Consider the following 6,215-nt stretch of genomic DNA (forward strand, 5'->3'; position numbering starts at 1 on the left):
TTGGACCGAAAACCATTGGGACCGAAAACCTCAAGAAACATACTACTTGGACCGAAAACTCCTTTAAGTGGCTATACAACCCGTAGATGCAACCCTTGGTACTTCTAGCACTTGAATCAAAGTGTTTTCCATGTCCTAGGGTGTCTTAACTTGGTTAATTAGTTGTTAAATGACTAATTGGATACATCTATGTGTCATTATATGTTAAATAGGATCCGTGTGTGTGCTCAAGTCTTCACTTGACACTTAGCATCCTATACCATCCGTTCTTCCAAACCACTCACTACAGGTGAGTTCATACCCCTTAATCAACCTTTTAAATGCTTTTTAAATGCTTTATGGGGGGATACAAGTTGAAACATTATAGTTATTATATCAATCACATGTGATTAATGACTATCAAACATATGGATTTTCTTACTTTTCAAACTGGTTTATCAAACAAACTACTTCAAAATGTTTACCAAACTATTTTACATTTTAAACTCTTTATCAAACTTGTTTCTATATGCCAAACTGCTGTCAAATCGTTTTATGAAATAACATCAAGTCTTCAACACTTATTTAAACTCTTCAAAAGGTTCTACAAAACTTCTTTGTCTTTTAAACTAATATATTTTGTTAAATGCATATCTTTATAGATATAGTTATATAAGTAAGATTGAAAGGACTCAGGACTGATAGCTCACCTTACTTCCTGTTCCTTGTTTGGTTGTGGACTTAGGGTATCAGATGTTTGTCCGAATGTCGTTTGAAGCTTAGTTATATATTATGTATATATATATATATATATATATATATATATATATATATATATATATAAAGGTTCCTTCATTCAGTTCAATGCCTTTGGGTAGCAAAGGTATACAAACATGTTAATTCATACAATCAACATTTTTAGTAAACTATAATAGGTATAGTTTAGGGAGTTACTAATACTATTACTAGAACAACGAAACATACAAAGAGTCAGTTCATACATGAGTCAATATATACTATTATGAGAAACTAGGAGAGTATGCTATACATTAGTACAGAAAGAACATTTCTACATTATGACTTACTATACAAACATTGTTATACGATAAAACAATGTGACACACCATTTAAGGATACAAAGACACTGTGTTGTATCAATTTGTAACCAGAGTCTCCTGGAGGGAGATCGGGCATCTTGTTTATAGATCTATACGGGACAGACACTCCCACACCCTGACTGCTAGCTACAGTCCCAGCCGATAACGCCAAGGGGTGACAAAATGTTACATCATTACATATGACACCGGAGGGTCATCTTTTATTCAGTCGTCGATCAGCATGGTTACATACGAGTTCACATTAAAACCTTTAATTAACCGACTTAAGATTAAAGGCAAATAGAATCTCTGAGGCGTATTGTTCATTTAATACCACCTGGAGTCTGCATTTCATTCATTTAGATTCTCCGAGGTGCATTGTTCATTTAATACCACCTGGAGTCTACATTTCGTTTCTTTAGACTCTCCGAGGCGTATTGTTCATTTAGTACTACCTGGAGTCTGTATTTTATCACTTTATAACCAGCAGTGTCACTGCTGAGGTAAAATATTATTTTCCCTATTACATTTACTTTGTGATATTGTCACATACACATTTATGTATAACTATATTTAGTTAATGATAGTCTTACTGGGGAAAATACACACTTCCACAAGAAACAAACATACATTTCATTTGATGCCTTGGTAGAAGGCTGCGTTAAGTAGAAAATATAGGATTTTCTAACATTTACAAACATTTTACTTACAAGCAATGACACTAAAATACTTATGAACTCACCAGCTTTAATGCTGATAAACTCTTTCAAAATAACTTGTATTCTCAGGTCATCAGTAGACAGGTACCGATGCCAGGTTTTGAGAAGATGGAGCTCGTTCAAGACCCATCTCCTATTTTGATTTACATTTTAGTGTCTTATACACTTCACAGAACACACTTGTATTAAATTATATTATTAATGCAATAGATGATGTTGGTGCTTGTTACTACTACTCATTGTTGTGATATTATACATGACGTCCTCCACCCCAGAACGTTCCGCCGTTCCGGTTTTGGGGTGCGACATTATATCTCGTGGATCGGATCTGGACACCGAAACACGGTGGTTTCAGAGACTTGGTCATGACCGAAGCTCACAACACTAGATATTCCGTCCACACAGGTTCAGATAAGATGTATCTGGATCTTAAAAAGTTATACTGGTAGACTAACATGAAAGCAGAGATTGCTACCTTAGTGAGTAAATGCCTTACTTGCGCCAAGGTTAAGGTCGAATACCAGAAACCATTAGGTTTACTTCAGCAACCGGAGATACCTGAATGGAAGTGGGAGCGGATCACAATGGACTTCATAACCAAATTGCCCAAGACAACGGGTAGTCTCGATACCATTTGGGTGATCGTAGAGAGGTTAACAAAGTCCGCACACTTCCTGCCTATCAAAGAGTCTGACAAGATGGAGAAACTAACCAGAACATACATCAGGGAAATAGTACGATTGCATGGTGTTCCCATATCCATTATCTCTGATAGAGATAGTAGATTCACTTCGAGGTTCTTGCAGTCGCTACAAAGTTCCCTATGAACTAGGCTGGACATGAGTACAGCCTACCATCCACAGACAGACGGACAAAGTGAGAGGACTATTCAAACTTTGGAAGATATGTTGCGAGCCTGCGTGATTGACTTTGGAAAGGCATGGGATACTCATTTACCCCTTGTCGAGTTTTCCTACAATAATAGTTATCACACGAGAATAAAGGCTACTCCATTTGAAGCCCTCTATGGCCGTAAGTGCAGATCCCCTCTATGATGGGCTGAGGTGGGCGACATGCAGTTAGCTAAAGGACGAGTTCCTGACAGCACTCTCACAGGTCCGGAAATCATTTGGGAAACCACAGAGAAGATCGTTCAGATTCGTGAATGATTGAAAGCCTCTAGAGACCGACAGAAGAGCTACGCAGACGAGCGAAGGAAACTGTTGGAATTCCAGGTGGGCGACCGTGTCCTATTGAAGGGCTTGATACGCTTCGGGAAGCGTGGAAAGCTAAATCCAAGATACGTAGGGCCTTTCGAGATTCTCGCCAGAATCGGCCCTGTAGCTTACAAACTCAAACTACCTCGCGAACTCAGTAACGTACATTCTACGTTCCACGTCTCGAACTTGAAAAAGTGTATGTCTGACGAGACTCTTGTAATCCCACTCGACGAGATCGAGATCAACGAGAGCCTCAACTTCGTCGAAGAACCTGTAGAGATCATGGACCGAGAGGTCAAGCAAACAAAGCAAAGCCATATCCTGATAGTGAAAGTTCGCTGGAACGCCAAGCGAGGACCTGAATTCACTTGGGAGCGCGAGGATCAAATGAAACTGAAATATCCTCATCTTTTCGTTTAGTTATTTGTAATAGCTTATTTGTTAAACTCTAATTTCGGGACGAAATTCTCTCTAACGGGGGGATGATGTGACAACCTGAAATTTCTATCTTGTACAACACTTAAAACTCAATCAAAGTCAGACTTGTTCCTGCTATCTTCTAGCACTAGTTAGGGTCTGTTTGAGCATTCTAAACCTAGTACTTCCAAAGAATGAGTGATAGGAAGTGTTAGTTGAAGTTCAAAACCATCAAGCAAGCCATAAACCCCTTTCATGAGGAGTTTACACCCAAGACACATGAGTTTAAGGTCGTAAAATCATGGTGGCCGTAAACTCTTGGCTATATATGTGATACTTGGCCATTTTTCAACACTTTTACCATTTCCAAGGCAAGAAATCGGGTTTTGCTCTCAACTATCATCAAGGATCTTCATTTTCTTCCAAAAATGTAAGTGATTTATCCTTTGATTAGTTACTACATCTTCTTATCTAGCATAACCCCATCAACTTTTGGGTTAGATCTTCAAGATCATCAAGAACACCAAGAACAGGGTAGTGTTTTGGTCCAAAATCAACCTTTTTAGCTTCTATATCGTAAGTATTACTTCCCTATACTTGATATCTAGTAAGATCTCTTGCTTAGCACCTTGAAATCGTCCAATATCCATGATCAAAGAGAGTTTACGGCCAAGAGCATCTCCCTTGCCCGTAAACCCTTATTAATGGTGCAAATGTGGTCATAACTCTTCCTAGGGCTTGGACTTAAGGCTAGAACACTTCCTTGTGGTTTGTAAGACCTTAAAACACCTTTTGGGCACAAATCATCATGAGTTTACGGTCGTAAACTCATGAGGCCGTGAACACATGGCCGTAAACTCTTGTGGCCGTGAACATATGGCCGTAAACACCATGGTGTGGCCTTAAACTCCTTAGATGCAATCATTTGTGATTATAACACTTCTATATAAGTGCTTCCTAGTTCCTAAGGTGTTTCCCTTACATGATTAGTTGTATAAGCACTAATTATATACATATATGTGTCATTTTATGCTTATTAGGATCCGTATGTGTGCTCAAGTCTTCACTTGACACCTAGCATCCTATACCACTCTTTCATCCAAACCACTCACTACAGGTGAGTTCATACCCCTTAACTTATCTTTTAAATGATTTTAAATGCTTTTATGGGGGGGGGGGGGGAATACAAGTTGAACTATTATAGTTATTATATCAATCACATGTGATTAATAACTATCCAACATATGGATTTTGTTACATTTCAAACTGTGTTATCAAACAAACTGCTTCAAATAGTTTTACAAACTCATTTATATATTCAAAACTCTTTATCAAACTCTTTTAAACTTATATTTTGTCAAATGCATATCTATATAGATATAGTTATATAAGTAGGATTGAAAGGACTTAGGACTGATAGCTCGCCTTACTTCCTGTTCCTTGTTTGGTTGAGGACTTAGGGTATCGGTTGTTTGTCCGAAGGTCGTTTGAATCTTAGTTATATATTATGTGTATGTATATAGATGTAAAAGTCCTTCGTCCAATTCAATACCTTTGGGTAGCAAAGATATACAAACATGTTTATTCACACAAACAACATTGCTATTAAACTATAATAGGTATAGTTTAGGAAGTTACTAATACTATTACTAGAACAACGAAACATACTAAGAGTCAGTTCATACATGAGTCAGTACATACTATAACGAGAGTCAATACTCATTATAAAGAGAAACAGTTCATACTATAACAAGAAACAATACATACTACCCACTATACACTAGAGAACATACTACATACACTACACTAGTGCATACTATACAAATACAAGAATACTATAATATTAATGTGAGATACTTCTTCATGGCTCGACATATACTGTTGTGTCACGTTTTGTACCCAGAGTCTCCTGGAGGGAGAGCGTGAATTTGTGTATAGATCTATACGGGACCGACCCGCCTACACCTTGTTGCTAACTAGAGTGCGACCTGCAGGTCTGCGGGTGACGAATGACATATCATTTCGACGTCTCGAACGTCGTGTCATACTGGTCAATCGAGTATGGTTACAATCATATCACATTTTACCTAAATTAACTAACAAGTTAAAGGTAGTTAGTACATTAGTAGTTACCTAGATAAAACTACAGTACATCTTTATTTTCCCATTTCATTCACATTGTGATCTTCTCACATAATCAGTAATGAAAAACTATATATTGGTAATGATAGTCATACTTTGGGAAAACTCATACTTTTACAAAAGAACAAACATAGAGAACAGTTGAGTCTTGGTAAAAGACTACTTTAGTAGAAAATATAGGATTTTCTAGGAAGTTTACAAACATTTACATTCAACACTTACAAACTTTTACATCGAACATTTACAAGTACATTCTTCAAACTTATACAAACAATGACACTAAAATACTTATGAACTCACTAGCTTTAATGCTGATCTACGCTTTCAAAATAACATGTATTCTCAGGTCGCCGGTAGACAGGTACTGATGGCCAGGTTTTGAGAAGATGGAGCACTTTCAAGACTTATCTTTTATTTTGATTATTCATTTTGGTGTCTTATAAACTGTAATGCCCGTGTTTCTAGGCTAGGCATTAATATTGACGTGATAGTCTAGGTTAACCTTTGTGACTCATTTTGAAGAAATGAAAAGGAATTATGTGAATATTATGTGTTTTATGTGTTTTATGCTTAATTACTAGGAGTTAATTAATTAAGAATAAAAATGAGCGTCAAAAATAAATATTAGATAAAGCCGATAT

The sequence above is a fragment of the Lactuca virosa genome, chromosome 4, assembly GCF_052849685.1.
Source record: "Lactuca virosa cultivar CGN04683 chromosome 4, Lactuca_virosa_CGN04683_v6, whole genome shotgun sequence".
NCBI classification, from domain to species: Eukaryota; Viridiplantae; Streptophyta; class Magnoliopsida; order Asterales; family Asteraceae; genus Lactuca; species Lactuca virosa.